Consider the following 20,721-nt stretch of genomic DNA (forward strand, 5'->3'; position numbering starts at 1 on the left):
TAGGGCCAATGGTTTTTTGTAAATGAAATTGCTCGTCATAATGCTTCAAGCTTAAATTAACAAAGCTTGGCACCTAAACGTACAGCGTACGATACTCATATGCTTGAACAACTCTTAGAATCTTCCAGGATGAAGATTACAATAAATTCTAGTATATATATTGATTAAAGCTGTTGTCGACACCTAAATACTAAAGATTTTTAACTGGTTTGGAGCAGACTGCAAGACAAGCTGTAAATAATTACTTAATTTGTACTAGTTTTGCTAATATTACATGTACATAGATATAGGAAGATGTGGTATGAGTGCCAATGAGACAACTCTCCATCCAAATAACAATTTATAAAAGTAAACCATTATAGGTCAAGGTACAGCCTTTAACGCGGAGCCTTGGCTCACACCGAACAACAAACTATATAGGGCCCCAAAATTACTAGTGTAAAACCATTCAAACCATACATACATGTATATATCCTCGCTTACTGCAGCTGACACAATTTACACAAAACTCTCTAATAGTCTCATTTTAAAAGTTGTTTTCAAGATAAAACCATTTTGGCCCCTATTTTCCCTTAAATATATAAAAAAAATAAATATAAAAAATAATAAAAATTTCCCACACAGCTGAAACTGGTTGATAGGGTTTGGGCAAACAGAAATATTTGCAGTCTGTCCTAAAATAGTGATCAATAAGTATTCACTTCTATAAATTTGTCCTTTTTATTTGTGGTACTTTATTGCAATATCTGTATTCATACAGTACATGCATATCTGATTTGGAATATTCAGATTATTATCAAGATAAATAATATTATATTAGTAAATAGTGTTCTGCATTACAAATCATATGTTACAAATCATATGATAATATACAAAACAATAAAAGTTTCACATGTAATATATTTATATATATATAATTATAATAATAATATATAATTGTAACCTTATAATTAAGAATTGTTTCTTCTTTCTAACGAATGATGCGGCATCCCATATAAAAATAACACATTCAGGAATATTTTGTGGATTTAAGTTTAGAAACTGAGAAATAATCATTACACAAATCTACATCTTAACCATAAGATTGGAAAAAAGTTGCCTTATATCTTTATACATATGTTTGTTATTTGTTAGAATCACATGTACACGTAGGGGTTTAACTTAAAAGTAATATACTGTTTTGGTAAATCTGACGATTTCCTGGTAAATTATCAAATGGAACATACTGATGCAGAGCTCTGGGGGTTTGCATAAATGACGTCTGATGATGATCCGATGTACAAATGTATGTGACCTAAAGGAGTTGAGTTAGTGGCGTGATGAGTCATGAATCCCGTCCAGTCTGGTGACCCATCTGTAAAAATTGTGCACGTCATTGTCTGATTGTTGTCTATGTCTCTGGTCCAATTGTTACTACCCTTGTGGTGTTCTGTAGCCAAGCAAGGTCGCACTTTTCGCTTTCTAACTGATCTTCCCAACATGTGCTACAACTCAACAAAAGGTAAATTATCCGGATAAAGAAAAGACAACGGATCGGACATATATTTTAACAGTTAAGTTGACATATCAATTTGTATAATTTTTCTTGTAAACTTGTGTATAATAAATCTTGTTAAATTTTATTATTGATTTGTGTCTTTTGTTGGCTACAATTTAAAGGTTATTTCTTGCCGTAACAATGTTTTTATACCAAAGTTTATGACAAAAGGGATGATCTTTTCTTCTCTATTCGATTATGATGTTTCGTTTATTCCCTGTTATGAAATTTCATTATATAATTTGTACACGTTTGCAGTGAAGTCTCGGATTTCCACAGAACCTAAATTTTCATCATTAAAATTTATGTTTGATCTAAAAATTATCATTTGTTCAAAGCCATACTTTTCATTTTGCATTTTTGTTAATTTTCACTGATACAGTTCGTTTCATGTGAAAACCTATGCAATGAGATGTTTCCCACATATACGGCGATATTTACTTTCAGACTGATTTTCTACTTTATATACCACCAATATATGATGTCAGTTTCAATGTATTTTTGTGACATTTAAAGTTATTTATAAGAATTGAGACTTTCTTTATCTACTTTTATTATGTGTACAAACTTTATCGAATTACATTATGTATGAATCGGTTCATGCCATAAATGTGCACACAGTCAGCCAATAAAACTACGAAAAACAAGGCATTCAATTAATATAATAATTGTTTATGTTAATGCTAAAAATTCATTAAAGGTGGTGGGTTTATAATTTAGTACGACAAACGCGCGTTTTGCTCTCCTAAGACACGTCTGCGGCTCTTGAATCAAAACAGTTGAGAATCAAATAAGAAATTGAAAAGCAGATAATACACATTTTTGGAACGTTATCGTGGAGAGAAACCAAACACGCATGTGTGTAATACTATGTAGTAAAAAAAAAACTGGACGAAAATGGTGTGATCAGTCTGTATATGTGGACTTGACCAATCAATTGGAATTTTATTATGTTTATTGGATCTCAAAAGTACAATTCATAGCAGTAACGAACAATAAGAATGCCAAAATTATATGAAATTTACACTTTGTGTTTATAGCCAGTTGAAAAACTAATTGAGTATCTATGTTAGGATCTTGAATACTAACAGAGACACTCTAAGACTTGTGTTCTCCAGAAATGTTATGTTTACAAAAATAGTAGAAGGTTTGCAATCAAAAACCATATATTTCGTTTTAAAATTGCATTCAGCTTATGTTCAACTACACATGTCAGTTTTTCTGAATTTCTCTCGTACAACTGTTAACGGACTCGTTATGAAATATTGTAACAAACATTATTTTAGTATCGATATTAATGTCTAACTCTTTAGAACTCTTGAATACGCTCGAATGTCTCGCTTGACGTTTATGATTTCTCTAAACTGTATACTATACCACCATAAAAACTTCTTAAAGGGACATTAGCTGTCAAATTAATGTCACCGATTCGACTCAAAATCTAATATTTTATACTTAAACATCTATCCAAATAACAAAATATCATAAAGAAACAATTTACCATACATGATCTAGTTAAATAATGTACAAACATTTCGTGTGTATTTTAGAATAGACGCCATCCAATTAACCATCGAATTGATCTCCGAAGAATTCCATCAGTCACATGAACTGATGTTAACATAATTATAAATATAAATATACAGGCAAGCACGTGCAATCGTAAAATGACGATTTTTCCAGGTCTGTTTGATTTCATGTCATAGATTAAAAAATAAGTAAATAATCGTTTTATCTGTATTTGAATGATTTTTTGTGGGCAAAATCAGTCAACGAAAGGGATCTTCCTGGTTGCTGCCTTGTTTTACTTTTCAATGTTGACATTCTTGTCCTTTTTTTTAACTAAACATGCTTACCCCATGCGTAGCTCTTTCCAATTAAGGGTTTAATTGAAGTTCGCATGAATGAGATGAACTATTGACTTGCAAGCCATTAATACATCAGCGATATGTTTTAGCTTATTTTGACAAAATTAAACTTAACTGACTGCTAATAGCGATTTTTTTTTCACAATGACACTTAATAAATTTTTGAAACCAAATAATTATATTTTGATTATTTTGTCAACTTCGTATTTAATGTCCCCTTAAACAAAAAATTGTCTTTTCATAAATCTGGCTGAAACTATATCTAATAAAGTCTTTACAGTTCATTTTTCAATTATATACAAATCATTAAATCATTAACATTTTGCTTGATAATATATAGGTTCGTTTTGGAGATAAAGTATCCCATGATGTGATTTGTATTCAGTTTGGGGCTAACTGTGCCCTTCTTTTTACAGATTTATCTCTTAACTTTTATTTATAACAGTTTAGGATAAAACTACATGACGGATAGTTTTAACCATGCAGGTGTTTAAACGATATATTCTCCTCTGTTAAAAATATGCGGAAGATACCATGAGGAAATTCAAAACTCATTTGTCAAATATCAACAATTCAACACAAATGAAATTCATCAACCTAAACTCCCTCCAACTAAATTAAATATAGAGAGCAGTGTCATTTTAGACATTGATAACAGAATTTCCAAATTCATTATATGTAAGAGGAAACAGTAGTTTACCAAAGTTCAAATTTCGTAAATCCATTTAGAATATACCAATTGTTAAACACTAAACGGAACGATACCGGTTGCGTCAACGGGATAAGCATCTCTTTTTATGCATGCATAATCCACAATGCGAATCCACACTTAGTCAAAATTTCACAAAAGGGAACACGATACAATCGGTAAATGTACAGATAAATGACTGTTCTGGTATCTAAAGATCTAAACTAGACTTGTCAATGGTTGTCATTTGTTGGTGTGGTTCATAAGTGTTTCTCGTTTTTTATATAGATTAGACCGTTGGTTTTCCTGTTTGAATGGTTTTACACTGGTCATTTTTGGGACCCTTTATAGCTTGCTGTTCAGTGTGAGCCAAGGCTCCGTGTTGAAAGCCGTACTTTGACCTATAATGGTTTACTTTTATAAATTGTGACTTGGATGGAGAGTTGTCTCATTGGCACCCATACCACATCTTCTTATATCTATTGTCCTTCTCAACTTTTAACCTTCCTTTCATTGATGGTGATGGTCTGTTGGCTCTTTCTTGTGTAGTGTACATTTCTCAGTTGGTTCCTATAAACGCATGTTTGCAATGACGTACCAGATTTCAATCAATATAATATTTTCTAAAACGTTTTACATCAGATATAGATATCATAGGAAATGTATTGTGGAAGTATCATGATTCAACACACGAATTTGCTACTACAACATATGCGGAATATTTTTTTATTCTAGATTAAAAGGTTTTAGATCCTTAGATTTTACCACCTTGGCCTTCTTACAAATCCAGTTGGTTAAATTGATTTTCAACCGATCTAAAGAATCCATATAAACTCATAATGATACAAATAATAACCTGATAATTCACTAGTCCGTAGCATGAGACTAGTTTATTCCAAGCATTGAGCGGTACCAGCTGATAATCTACTTCATCGATTAGGAGCTCCTTCAATCTTCCAGTGCTATCTGCAAAACGACGAAACACTGTAAAATAAACTGGTGAGCCAGGAGCAATGATGCACCCGTCGTCGGCATGTTGAAACTGAGATTAGAATAAAACAGAATCTTGTGGGAAGCATCCAATCAGAAGTTAGTTTAAGGTCCTGCAGACATGATTACTGCAGGATATCCTCGTGCATATAAAAATGCCTAAAGATTAGAAGATTAAATTTCCATAATACTTGTAAAGCAAATCCCATTTTCAAAATAAAAAAGAAGCATATTTTCGTCAACAACAGTGAACCGTTTGAAGCAAACTGATCCAATCATACTTAGCTAGTGCATGACATGTGAACAATTGGGAATGAGTTTCTAAAATATTCTATATCAAATATGTTCAAAATGAACACTTTTGGAAGACCGGTAGAAAAGATACTTAAATCATCAAAACAAAGAAGGGTATATTAAATGTTAGTCATATATTTTAACATAAAATAAAAGCTTATACTATACTTTGAGAACCTAATATAAGTCTACCAAAAATAAATTGATGCAGATGATATATTGTAAAAAGAATTTCCGCTGAATGTTGCCGAAGTGAGTTTAACACGCAAGAACAGTTTCAACTTGTACAGATTGCTACCATTTCAGTGTATAAATGATAAAAAACACTATGAGGCCGACTTATACTTACAAAGTTATTCTGTGAATAGATATGTATTAGCTTATAAGAGAGTATTCGGCTACTATAACATATGGTTTGACTGGCAGTTTATTTACCATTGATGACTGTTGTCCTTTCGAATTTATTAAGTATCGGGTACACAGGGATATTTCACTCAGATGAATTTCACGTGAATTTGAATTCGTGTGAATTTCACGTTAAATTCCACCTCAAACGAGCTTATACGTGAGGTGCACCCGAAATCAGTTCATGTAAGTTTCACATGTATTCAAATAACATTTAATTTTCGAAATTTAATTTAGATCATGAAAAATACCAATTTTTTTGTTTGTAAAGTTCACGTGAAAATCATGTGAAAAATTTCACGTGAGATTCAAGTGAATTCCAATTCACGTGAAATTCACATGAAATTTTTCATGTGAGTATCATGTATAAGCTCGTTTGAGGTGAATTTCACGTGAAAATTTTCACGTGAATTTCATGTGAGATTCATATGAAATTCACGTGAGTAAAATTTGCCTGTGTACATCTAATTTACAATGATTTTAATTTTTTGAATTTTGTCAAATCAATGTCCGGGTTCATTTTAAATAAGAACAACTGAATTAAGACATTTTAAGACCACATTGAGCTATTTGCATTTCCTTAATACAATTTGCTAAGTTTATGTCTAAGTTTAATGATCAGTTTATGCTTTATTGACTTAGAATAGGGTTTAACAATATTGCAGTTCTCTTTATCAATGTGACATGCATTCTTGTTTCATGGTACGATAAAATATTTTGGAAATCAGAATGCCCCTGATAGGTTTCTATATAATATTTTTGCATACAATTACTTTGATAAAGTTACGTTTTCTATTTTTGATTCCAAAGTGCTAGTTGACCTATAAGATAAAATAAGATATTTTTATTCCAATTAAAGAGCCCATGAAGAGCAAAGTAATTTATTACACTGATTCTAATAATTGACACAATAATTTTGATAATCATATATAAGTATGAATATAATCATTTCCAATTTTTTATATCTTAAACCACAGCCAGACCAAAGACATAAGCATACAAGTAAAAAAAGCATAACAGTTATAAAAAGGCATAAAAGTTATGCATATATGTGTAACTTAATAAAAGATTATCGACTGCTTTCCGCCAAAACAATGGAAATGACATACAGTTTAAGCTACTTTAATATTACAAACGTATAACAAGTTGGCGTGTTTATTTCCCTGCGATTTGATACTTCAAATGGACGCGAACACCTAATGTTAAAAATCAAGACTCATCTTCTGTACCGTTAAAATAATTACGCTCCTTTCAAAAAATTTTTGCATTAAAAATATTCGTGACGAAATTGTGTACATATTTATCCATACGTTATGATAAAATGAACTTCGTAGATGTACAAATGAAAAATAATTCTCCATAATTATCGAATTATCGTAAATAAAGAGCATACAAACCGTCTATCAATGGTAAGTTATCAATAGGTCCTGGGTGTGCTCCTTGCTGACCAACATTGAATGCATTCCAAGGTTCGTAACCAACGTATTATCTCCATTGCTTGAACCGTATCCAAAAGATACCTGTTATAAAAATATAGTTCATGAGAAAAGCATACATGTAAAAAACAATCAAATTGTCGAAAGTCATGCGTATACGAAGATGAGAGCAATCATCACGTTCACATCAAGTCAGCTTAAAAAGTATAATGTATTAAAAAATATCTGTTCAGTTTTCTGAACGGCAATCTGAACGGCAAATACGAGTAATGTTAGCTTGGAGAAGAGACTTGGTTGTAGACTGGTCATACCTATTGAATTGTATGCAATAAATTCTTGTTTTGATGGTTTGCTTTGGTTTGTATAGTTTCAGAAGTATACTAAATTCGCATAAAAACTTGAGAATTTTTACGGTTGACATAACAAGTATCCAGATAACAATTTAACAAATAGATTAAACTGCTTTTTATGATTCATTTTTATACACTCGAGTCAATACTAGATTTTACTACTTGTAAGCAATCCAGGCTTACAATCCTCAGGCACTAGTCTCAGTAAAAAATTATATGTATACCTTTATTTAACACAACCTTCTATAAAGTTTCTTGAAACTAATATCAATTCTTCCAATGACAAAAATAGGCGTGTGATAAACCCCGTTTTGCAAATTATTTAATGTTGATTTAGAACATAACAAGTTTCAGTGGGATAGACATCCTCTGAATCAAAATATAACGGGAGTAGCGACCGAGTGTCATTTTTCAAAAATAAGAGTTGTGCACCTTGTGTTATATTAGGTTATATATGTAAAAAAAAATCTTTTGCATTGTTAATCATTAAAATATATATATATTTTGCACTGTTTGTTCATTGCTCCACACTCGAAATTATAAATTATAGAAACATACAGGATACAGTGTGTGTTGGAGAGGAGTTAATTATTTCATATCTAAGAAAAAACGTTCGAAAATTTCAATAATGAAGATATAATGAATATAAGCAATTACGAACATTTAAATGTATAGTGAGAAGCAAAGACTAACTTGGCATCAAGGAACTAGCCAAGTTTATTCATTCTTGATTTCAGCTAAAGGCAAAGCTGTGCAGAAAAAAAATATGTATTACAATATACAAATTTTATTTTCCCTAAAAAGCTTTAAAGGTGCTTTGCAGTATCATAAAGTATGCCAGTTTTGTTACTTTGTTTATTTGTGGGATTCTGCGGATTAGGTGGAGTTTTTTGTTCATTTTAAACCTTTAATTAATTTCTTATACTGTCATTACTAAAAGTTCCAGTTATATAATTACTACTAATATGACACAAGTACAACTAAACCGGCTCGTGAACCATAATGACAGTCTGTAATGTCGGTATTGGAAATCTTTCAAATGCAGAGAATAGCGTCAAACACCTCTCAATTTTTTTAATAAGTTAAAAATGTTAAATTTATCCATCACATTTTTTATTATCAGGCCATCGGGTCGATGTATAATTGAATATGTTATACCGGTCTATAGTGTGCAGACCATAACTATGTTGAACTCTAGATGGTTTTGTTTTGTGTGTCATAGTGTTGCTGCTTGATTGAAATATACCCTTTTATTCATATCCATGCTTTTATTTGTCATGAAATTTTCAACATTATTTAGAAAATCTTTGATTTTTAAAATTTCCTCTGTTCACATTTTAATGCTGATGGTTCTAAATATGAAAAAAAGTATAAAAAAAATTCTCAACTCCAAGGCAAATTCAAAGAGGGGAGGTCCATAAATTCTAACAAAATTAAACGCTTTGAAACAACGGAACAAGTGAAAAACTACTGCCATATTCCCGACTTGGTACAGGCATTTCCTAAGAAAACGGTTGGTTAAACCTGGTTTTATAGCTAGCTAAACCTCCCGCGTGTATGACAGTTGTTTATAGTTCCGTTATATTGACAAATTTGGGTAAGCACCCCAAACAGACATAATAGGTTAATGTGACAATAATTGGGATCCAGCAGTCAACAATGTATAAACATGTTTCACAGACATACAACACCACTAACTAAAAAATCCAAACAAACATACAAATTAATCTAACAAAAAAGGTGTAGTAAATAGTAATAACTCATCATAGATGCCAAGACCAAAACTTTATACGCCAGACGCCAGACTTGCGTTTCATCTACAAAAGACTCATCAGTGACGTAAATTAGACAATGACGTCACCACCAACAAAAACGTTTTTGTCGTTGATGTTACATACCGTATATAATACTAGTATAAATTTTCTCGATAAAGGGAAAATTAATTAAATAAAAACACAAGGGTAAACAAAATAGACACACCACTATAACAACCTTATGTGTCCAAATCCACTCTAAGACATAAGCCCGGATTTACTAATATATTTCTACAAATTTATCTCAGCATGTTATCATTAATCTGTTATAGATAAATTATGTGGTCACACTTTCTTTAGGATTCACTAATTATAACCAGATGTCAGTAAACCACAAAATGTACAAGAACTTTATCAGAAAATGTTTTTGTATAAATCAAATATTATTCTGTTTTTTCTGTCCAGGTTTCATCGTGGTATTTTCAAGTCTTTCTGAAAAAAAATATGAAATTTGAAAAAAAAAGTTATTATTAAAAATGAAAATTAATAATACTAAGATAAAAGTATGAAAAATTTAGTTTATTTCAATATTATGGACAGCCTTCCCCCATTCATATGCAATAATTTTGTTCATCAACTGTAGATATTTATTCCTAATATTTATTAAACTTAAAAAAACATACAATATAAAATGTATAAAATTAATGGTACCTTTAATCTAAATTAACTTTGTATTGACTTATTAATAAATATTTTTTTCTCATTTTTGATATAAACTACATTTATTCAAACTGTTGTTAAAGTGATTTCTGAGAAAAAAAAATAATGCTATATACGATTAGCCAAACCTTGACAAAGTATTTGATCTATATCATAGGTACTTAGGGACAGGACAACTTTTAAACCCTCCCTCTTTTTTCCAAATTATTTTATTTTGCATTAATTTAAAATATTTTCATATTTTTCTGTATTATGCAGACATAAATGTGTTAGAAATAACTTTTATTTGCTATTTGCTATCAATTCCAACCTTTCTATCCACAGCGTGAAATTAATAGAAAACAAAACAAACGGATGTTTGCAAAAAAGGGGGAGGGCAAAAAGATTGTTCTGTCCCCAAGTACCTATGATCTACGCATGATGGAGCTATATTTCTAAATTCAAAATGATTTCTAAAATTCAAGAACAATGTATAATAATTAAATTTAAACTTACTTTGGAGAAGATGCTTGAGGTTTTAGCTTCCATTTCTTTGGCGTTGTGGAGTCCTAGGGATTTTTCTCTTTGGCAATTTCTTTTTGGCTAAATTCATCTTCTGCAGTAGTTCATTTTCAGGGAACAAAAGTTTTCCCTTTATGTCTTTAGCAAAAGATTCAGGTCCAAAGTTGTATTCAATTTCCCCAGACTGCAATTTTAGTAGATATCCCTCAACAAGAAACTCCGGCATTGGTTCAAATTGAAGACCTGCTGACAGGTAATACTGTATGAGACAATCTACATTTTTTGCAAGTGTTTAAACAACACATTTAGGTGGCATCCACAGTTGAGCATTTTGCTGGACTCCTTTACTCCTCAAGGTTGGCATTTTTATAGACATCTGACGTACTTCTTCGTATGTAAGTTTTGATGCGTCATACAGCTTTGGACAGTAAAGATATTTGATGAACTCTGTATAATGATCTGCATCAAAATTTACAGAAACAACTTTCCCTTCCTTAGTATGAATGGTAACTAAACCTTCTCTGAATGTTGTCTTCCTCATAAAAAGGTCAACTGTTGAAGAATGAGAAATCTGGTAGAACTCTGGCAAAAAGTCATTCCCTCCTAAACTTAATATAATGGCATTCTTCATTCCAATAAACTTTTCTGATGTGAAATTTTCTATCATTAAAATTATTTTAGTTACGTTGTAAATGTCATAGACCTGATTTGGTTTTCTAAGGATGACGTAAACTTCATTTTTGAATGTCCCATTTTCTGTTCCCGGCCAAAGATGTGATACTGCAAACAAATGAACTACAACGGCATCAATATCTCCTGATAAAACAATACTAACACATGATTCTTTAGGTTTGAGACTGTTGCAATATTCCATTAGCCAGTCAATCTGTGACATCTCAGCTTCTCCTTTATTTTGACGGATACTGTCCAATAAATCATGCTCTTGATATCCACCTACTTCTTTGAATACAGCACGAACTGGTGTACAGAAACAATGGCAGGTACATTTCCTTTTTTTCACAATTACACGGTGTCATTTGCAGCTCACTGTCTATGTCCAAAGTGATGGTTTGCTTTAGTCTAACTGCGTTATGTTCTTTGCTAGATAAGTGCTTGTAATAACCTTTCCTTCTGTTGTTGATATAAGGGATGTTTTATCAACTTTTTCAGCACTAAGTACTTCTTCTGCGGTCTTAAGGTGTGATTGTTTTTGGTTTGTTTTCCTCTGAGCTTTAAAGTCATCAGGGGTGAAATTGTACTTTTCTTCACAGATCGCAAGATGCTTTAGAAGGGGAAGTTGATGTTTAATCTTTTCTACAACATCTTTTCCAATATAATTCAGATATTCATTTCCTGTATGTGCAAAAGATGAAAATTTGATTCCTGCAAATTCTAATGTAGCATATGTTGTAGAGCTGGCTAAAGATGGAAGAATAACTTTGCTACCTAGAATGACTGTTCCGTCACTTTCTAGCTTTCCCTTTCCATTGTCTTCGTCAAGGTGTTGTTGTTCCTGGTTGGTATAAGTTTGGATTATGATACTTAAAAGGGCCTTTTGAATGCTCTGTGATTTCTGTACTTTGGGTTTTGAGCAATCTGGCTTTACTATAGATTGACAAAGATTCATCTGTGATGATATATGATTGATTTGTTTGGACTGTTTTGCAACTTCTTTATTTCTTTTATCTTCTTTAATTTCTCTTTCTGTTTTTGCTGTCTGTTGTCTCTTTAATGGGATGTGGCGAATTGTAACTCCTTTTGATTGCTTAAGATTTTGTACCAAAGTTTTTGGACCTGTTATGTTGCTTAAATCAGGAATGTCTGTTTTGTCAAAGGCAAATAAATTATTGTTGGCAACATACTTTTTAATTAAAAATTCACCAGCTTCTTTTGAATGTTGATCAAGAATTGATTCTGGAAGATTATCAGGTTTAGGTTCGTACATGTTATATAAATTCTTGTTTGGTATAGTTGATATTCCTCCTCGTCTTAATATCAGACCTGTAATTCGCAGAATGTATACCATATCAGTTCAATTTAAAGTTATGCCTAGTATGTCTGGTAGAGACTTTTCTTTTTCTTTATGTTCATTATCTTTTTCTGTAATACTTCTGTGAACATCATTTAAGAGTCAATCAATGACATTCGTGGTACAACCGATTCCATTGTAGCGCCGGACCTAAATGCTTTTATAACATCTTGATGATCCATCTCTCTCTGTGCATCAAGGGCAAAATTTGTACCGGTACCTTTGTGGGGAATAGTAAACAATGCCATTTTCATATTCTTGTAGAAAGGACCACACTTGAGATGTGCATGTAGCAGTTTAGTGCAGTAGGCTGCATATGATGATGCACCATTCAGAAAAGAAATGGTAATGATGACTTCACAGCTGCCAGCAATAAGTGGTAACCATTCCTCCCTCCTAGTCTCTCTGACAATGCAATGGCACTTATTTCGTCATAATGTTCCATCATATCAGCATGTAAGGCAAACGTTCCATTTCTTGATTTTCCTTTCTCCATAAACTCTTGCAATTGAAGTTCCCACTTAGATCCTACAGTATTATTAGCCAGAATATCTTTTTGAAAGGCTTCTGCTTCTTGTAAGGAAAGAGTTTGCATGAAGGAACAAATGAATGCCAAGTGAAGTGACAAAGAAAGGCGACGAATGTACTTTGTTGCTTTATCAATGTGGTCAGAGTTGATCAGTTTCTTCCAGTCTTTAACATCATCATCACGCATATATTTAAGTATATGAATGAGACCTGCATGTTGGTATGCACTGCAAAGGTTGTTTATTTTGGATTTTCTAAGAAGCAGTAAAGGGAACTCTGGCAGAAAGTTTTCGTACTGTTTGTTCTGTTCTCTAAGTTTTATCAAATTACTTCCTATTTTGTTGTCAGGGCAACAGAGGATCTTTTCATGATTATGAAGGTTACTTGCATGATCAGTCTTGACAAGAATGTCATCAAGTGTCTGCCTCAACTTTCCAATGTCGTCATCCCTTCCAGTAGCTGGTGGCGGATGAAGTGTCAACATCACAGGTGGTGTAAATTGCTCAAAACCTAAAGTTCTTAGAATATGGTCCTGTTTGTCATCTTCTTCGTCATATAAAATGGGTGTGATATCAAATGAATCATCTAGTGACATGTTCTGGAAATCAGGAATGTCTGTTCTGTCGATCTCAAGGTCTGTATCAAGAGCTTCAAGTTCTATATCTATTCCATCAAAAATTTCTTCCAACTCATTCTCTCTTTCTTCTTCATCATCAACCTGTAAAGACATATCATATCCCTTTAAAGGATTGAAATAGTTGCCACTTGATTACAATCATATGTGTGTTCCAAAAAAATATACATTGCAATTTTTCAGTTAATGAGTAATTCAAATATGCTAATTCTTATCAATTAAGAAAAGGGATGGATGATAACGGTTCATATATGTACCTAATGCTATTTTTTAGATAATAATTCTCCATGGTTTATAGACAGGTACTGAAAGTAATCATAAGAGTTTCCTTAAAAATTAAAAAGTTCTGAAATGACACGTGTCGGACTTATCATTACATATTAAATAGTCTTTATCGAATATGAATTTGTAATTCAGTCAGTTTATTATGACTATACCTGGTTATAGTAGTCGATGGTCTTATTGACATCTTCCTCTGGTGTGCAGGGAGTTAAAGCAGGTGAGCCTGGAGCGTCCACAACAACAAGATGTGAAAAAGATACTTCAAGCTCTTGTTCAGGTTCAGAAGCAGGGTCGTATTTGATCTATATCATAGGTACTTAGGGACTTTTAAACTTTTAAACCCTCCCTCTTTTTTCCAAAATATTTTATTTTCCATTAATTTAAAATATTCATACTTTTCTGTATTATGCAGACATCAATGTGTTAGAAATAACTTTTTTTTTGCTATTTGCTATCAATTCCAACCATTCTATCCACAGCGTGAAATTAACAGAAAACAAAACAAACGGATGTTTGTAAAAAAGGGGGAGGGCAAAAAAAATTATTCTGTCCCCAAGTACCTATGATCTACGCATGATGGAGCTATATTTCTAAATTCAAAATTGATTTCTAAAATTCAATAACAATGTATAATAATTAAATTTAAAATTACTTTGGAGTAGATGCTTGAGGTTTTGACTTCCATTTCTTTGGCTTTTGTGGAGTCCTAGGGGTTTTTCTATTTGGCAATTTCTTTTTGGCTAAATTCATCTTCTGCAGTAGTTCATTTTCAGGGAACAAAAGTTCTCCCTTTATGTCTTTAGCAAAAGATTCAGGTCCAAAGTTGTATTCAATTTCCCCAGACTGCAATTTTAGTAGACATCCCTCAACAAGAAACTCCGGCATTGGTGCAAAATGAAGACCTGCTGACAGGTAATACTGTATGAGGCAATCTACATTTTTTGCAAGTGTTTGAACAACACATTTAGGTGGCATCCACAGTTGAGCATTTTGCTGGACTCCTTTACTCCTCAAGGTTGGCATTTTTATAGACATCTGACGTACTTCTTCGTATGTAAATTTTGATGCGTCATACAGTTTTGGACAGTAAAGATATTTGATGAACTCTGTATAATGATCTGCATCAAAATTTACAGAAACAACTTTCCCTTCCTCAATATGAATGGTAACCAAACCTTCTCTGAGTTTTGTCTCCCTCATAAAAAGGTCAACTGTTGAAGAATGAGAAATCTAGTAGAACTTCGGCAAAAAGTCATTCCCTCCTAAACTTAATATAATGGCAATCTGCATTCCAATAAACTTTTCTGATGTGAAATTTTCTATCATTAAAATTATTTTAGTTATGTTGTAAATGTCATAGACCTGATTTGGTTTTCTAAGGATGACGTAAACTTCATTTTTGAATGTCCCATTTTCTGTTCTCGGCCAAAGATGTGATACTGCAAACACATGAACTACAACGGCATCAATATCTCCTGATGAAACAATACTAACACATGATTCTTTAGGTTTGAGACTGTTGCAATATTCCATTAGCCAGTCAATCTGTGACATCTCAGCTTCTCCTTTATTTTGACGGATACTGTCCAATAACTCATGCCCTTGATATCCACCTACTTCTTTGAATACAGCACGAACTGGTGTACAGAACCAATGGCAGGTACATTTCCTTTTTTCACAATCACACGGTGTCATTTGCAGCTCACTGTCTATGTCCAAAGTGATGGTTTGCTTTAGTCTAACTGCGTTATGTTCTTTGCTAGATAAGTGCTTGCAATTACCTTTCCTTCTGTTGTTGATATTAGGGATGTTTTATCAAATTTTTCAGCACTAAGTACTTCTTCTGCGGTCTTAAAGTGTGAAATTGATTGTTTTTGGTTTGTTTTCCTCTGAGCTTTAAAGTCATCTACAGGGGTGAAATTGTACTTTTCTTCACAGATCGCAAGATGCTTTAGAAGGGGAAGTTAATGTTTGATCTTGCCTACAACATCTTTTCCAATATAATTCAGATATTCATTTCCTGTATGTGCAAAAGATGAAAATTTGATTCCTGCAAATTCTAATGTAGCATATGTTGTAGAGCTGGTTAAAGATGGAAGAATAGCTTTGCTACCTAGAATGACTGTTCCGTCACTTCTAACTTTCCCTTTCCATTGTCTTCGTCAAGGTGTTGTTGTTCCTGGTTGGTATAAGTTTGGATTAAGATACTTAAAAGGGCTTTTTGAATGCTCTGTGATTTCTGTACTTTGGGTTTTGAGCAATCTGGCTTTACTATAGATTGACAAAGATTCATTTGTGATGATATATGATTGATTTGTTTGGACTGTTTTGCAACTTCTTTATTTCTTTTATCTTCTTTAATTTCTCTTTCTGTTTTTGCTGTCTGATGTCTCTTGAATGGGATGCGGCGAATTGTAACTCCTTTTGATTGCTTATGATTTTGTACCAAAGTTTTTGGACCTGTTATGTTGCTTAAATCAGGAATGTCTGTTTTGTCAAAGGCAAATAAATTATTGTTGGCAACATACTTTTTAATTAAAAATTCACCAGCTTCTTTTGAATGTTGATCAAGAATTGATTCTGGAAGATTATCAGGTTTAGGTTCGTACATGTTATATACATTCTTGTTTGGTATAGTTGATATTCCTCCTCGTCTTAATATCAGACCTGTAATTCGCAGAATGTATACCATATAAGTTGAATTTAAAGTTATGCCTAGTATGTCTGGTAGAGACTTTTCTTTTTCTTTATGTTCATTATCTTTTTCTGTAATACTTCTGTGAACAGCATTTAAAGAGTCAATCAATGACATTCGTGGTATTATCGATTCCATTGTAGCGCCGGACCTAAATGCTTTTATAACATCTTGAAGATCCATCTCTCTCTCTGCATCAAGGGCAAAATTTGTACTGCTACCTTTGTGGGGAGTAGTAAACAATGACATTTTCATATTCTTGTAGAAAGAACCACACTTGAGATGTGCATGTAGCAGTTTAGTGCAGTAGGCTGTATATGATGATGCACCATTCAGAAAAGAAAATGGTAATGATGACTTCACAGCTGCCAGCAATAAGTGGTAACCATTCTTTCCTCCAAGTCTCTCTGACAATGAAATGGCACTTATTTCGTCACATTGTTCCATCATATCAGCATGTAAGGCAAACGTTCCATTTCTTGATTTTCCTCTCTCCATAAACTCTTGCAATTGAAGTTCCCATTTAGATCCTACAGTATTATTAGCCAGAATATCATTTTGAAAGGCTTCTTGTAAGGAACGAGTTTGCATGAAGGAACAAATGAATGCCAAGTGAAGTGACAAAGAAAGGCGACGAATGTACTTTTTTGCTTTATCTATGTGGTCAGAGTTGATCAGTTTCTTCCAGTCTTTAACATCATCATCACGCATATATTTAAGTATATGAATGAGACCTGCATGTTGGTATGCACTGCAAAGGTTGTTTATTTTGGATTTTCTAAGAAGCAGTAAAGGGAACTCTGGCAAAAAGTGTTCGTACTGTCTGTTCTGTTCTCTAAGTTTTATCAAATTACTTCCTATTTTGTTGTCAGGGCCACAGAGGATCTTTTCATGATTATGAAGGTTACTTGCATGATCAGTCTTGACAAGAATGTCATCAAGTGTCTGCCTCAACTTTCCAATGTCGTCATCCCTTCCAGTAGCTGGTGGCGGATGAAGTGTCAACATCACAGGTGGTGTAAATTGCTCAAAACCTAAAGTTCTTAGAATATGGTCCTGTTTGTCATCTTCTTCGTTATATACAATGGGTGTGATATCAAATGAATCATCTAGTGACATGTTCTGGAAATCAGGAATGTCTGTTCTGTCGATCTCAAGGTCTGTATCAAGAGCTTCAAGTTCTATATCTATTCCATCAAAAATTTCTTCCAACTCATTCTCTCTTTCTTCTTCATCATCAACCTGAAAAGACATATCATATCCCTTTAAATGATTGAAATAGTTGCCACTGGATTACAATCATATGTGTGTTCCAAAAAATTATACATTGCAATGTTTCAGTTAATGAGTAATTCAAATATGCTAATTCTTATCAATTAAGAAAAGGGATGGATGATAACGGGACATATATGTACCTAATGCTATTTTTTAGATAATAATTCTCCATGGTTTATAGACAGGTACTGAAAGTTATCATAAGAGTTTCCTTAAAAATTAAAAAGTTCTGAAATGACACGTGTCGGACTTATAATGACATATTAAATAGTCTTTATCGAATATGTATTTGTAATTCAGTCAGTTTATTATGACTATACCTGGTTATAGTGGTCGATGGTCTTATTGACATCTTCCTCTGATGTGCAGGGAGTTACAGCAGGTGAGCCTGGAGCGTCCACAACAACAAGATGTGAAAAAGATACTTCAAGCTCTTGTTCAGGTTCAGAAGCAGGGTCGTTCACTCTAAAGCTTGAAAATGATTCTTCTAAATTCTGATTTTCTGGCTCCTCAATTTCCCTTTGCATTTGAACTTTGATGGTATTCTAAATTCCTTCTGAAATTAAAAATTGATTGGTTTTTAGTTTTATGAATGAGCTTTTTTTATATTATAATATGACCTTCTTATTGTTAGCTAAAAGAAAATGGTCTTTCTTTTGCTTAAATATTTAGTTTTTCCATTCTTATTTTATGAAATCAAGATGAAACTATTACCGTGAAATGATAACTTGCAAAGATGGAAAATAATCTTTTAAACACAAAAATGAAAAAAAAAATATCTGATTTAATTCATTAAATTCTGATTCATGACATAATCTTAACAATGGTTTAACTTCATTTCGGAAGAGTAAGAGAAATGCCAGTTCAGTTTATGCATGCATTTTGCTCTCAAACAAAGCAAAAAATGATAATGTTTTTGTCATGAATATGCATGAAATATTTGCTGCTGGACATTAATCATATATTAATCTATTTAACATTTAGATGAGGTAAAGTACTTACTTTCAAAGACCTCAGTCCATAAAGTTGGCAATCCCCAGGTAAACAATTGATGGCACCTTGTTAGCACTCTCTTCTCCTCAGCATTTAGACATAATACTTCGGTCTCAAAATCTGTTTTCTGCAACTCTATGTCTTCTTTACATTTGCATGTAGTTGTCCCATCGCATATAGTGTGATCATGCCAATTTTCTATTTCTTTTGCTTCTTTTGGAATTCCTTTGATTGTAATAGGTAAGGTACCTATCTGCATAGATCTAGATTCCCCTGGTTCTGGGTCCTTGTGATATTTAAGTCGTACCAAACTGTTCATCATAATAATTATTATACAATCTCGGAGGCTGACTTTGACTTTTTCTATTCCTGCTGCAGTTTCGTACAACATTTCATATTTCCTCAGGTAGGTATTGAAGTAGCAGAAATCGCTATTTGCCTTTTCTTTCATCCTCTGCTCGCTCTCATGTAAGCTTAATGTTGCTCCGGAAAAAGATGTTACAGAAGACACTGTGTTGATTGACTGATAGTTCATTGCAAGTTCTTGTGAGTTGGCATCTTGAAGAAGTCAAATATAATTTGTGTTTGTCAAATTTAAGAGGGAGTCAAACAAACTATATAATTTCCTAAGCTTTAAATTCAAAAGTTGGCCTACATTTTCTGATTTTCTTAAACTTTCTTTGTTGATGTAGCTCTCTAATATAATCTGACCAATAACTGGTACACCCATTGTCCATTCTTTCAATATATCAAAAGATGTCCAGTCTAATGACTCTATTGTGCTTGTTCCGTAACAGGACAGTTTGATGAAGAAACATCGTTTTCAAAATCCGTATCAGCTACTTGCTATACATGAAATATTTGTTCATTTAGTATTTTCATCATTATATTGTCCCGCAACTCAATCGTACAGTTCTGCCAAATTTGTCGGTATACAATTCAAATGCACCTTTACTGAGAAATATAATTTCAGCACAGTTATCGTTGTGTTTTTTTCTTATATGCGCATCAAAAAGAAGACAGATATCTGAAATTTGTACTTCAGTTAAATCACCAGATTCTACAAAAAGATGAAGTGCAGGAGGATGCTTACAAGTACGTGTACAGTCAACAGAAATTACTTTGTCTATTGCGAAATTTTCTGGTATCAAATTAAGAAGTTGTGCATCTAGAACCTCTGGAAAATGCCTCTTGTTTCCCACAATTGAAACGGCTTCTTCGCATTGACTTTTTTTCCTTCTCTGAATTCTTTCAACAGTGCTTAATTTTGAAGATTTTAAAAGTATAGACTGAACTTCACAAGCTTCCTTCAAACTGTCTAAGAATTTTGATTTTTGTTCAACGAGTTTTTCATAATTATCTAAATCATGGTAGTAATTGCTCTTCCCAAAATGGTGTTCAAATAAACAGATTTTCTTCCATTCCAAATTATTAAAGTCATCTTTATAGTTGTTAATTAAAGTGTCTATTTGAGATTCGTCTATTTCTAGTGTTTGCAGAATATGGTTTTCTATATTTTCACTTCGGTAAAAGGTTTTTACAACTTTGACGTAGATATCTTTTATTGTAAGTTCACTTGATATATTTTTTCCAAAGCATTTCTTTTCAATTTGGTGCACAATTTTCTTACAAATATAGAGGTGTTCAGTGTGATGGAAACAATATCTTAATATAGATGATCTTACACTTATACGGAAATGACCATCAACTTCTTTTAAACCATTAAAAACTCCTTTTGCACA

The 20,721-nt window shown here is 32.6% G+C and overlaps 1 protein-coding gene and 1 long non-coding RNA gene across 3 annotated transcripts in view; one reads left to right on the forward strand and one right to left on the reverse strand.

Annotated features, from left to right (window-relative positions):
- The window catches only part of LOC127704734 (U1 small nuclear ribonucleoprotein A-like), a 1,100,970-nt gene that overhangs the window by 302,988 nt on the left and 777,261 nt on the right, over nucleotides 1-20,721 (forward strand). The window lies entirely within an intron of this gene.
- On the reverse strand, nucleotides 1,015-7,292 carry LOC127704754 (uncharacterized). Its single transcript, XR_007983484.1, has 2 exons — nucleotides 7,180-7,292; nucleotides 1,015-5,059 (listed from the first exon to the last, which is right to left on the reverse strand). It is a non-coding gene; the product is annotated as an uncharacterized LOC127704754 (long non-coding RNA).

This window comes from Mytilus californianus, unplaced genomic scaffold (assembly GCF_021869535.1).
Source record: "Mytilus californianus isolate M0D057914Y unplaced genomic scaffold, xbMytCali1.0.p SCAF_6, whole genome shotgun sequence".
Classification (NCBI taxonomy): domain Eukaryota; kingdom Metazoa; phylum Mollusca; class Bivalvia; order Mytilida; family Mytilidae; genus Mytilus; species Mytilus californianus.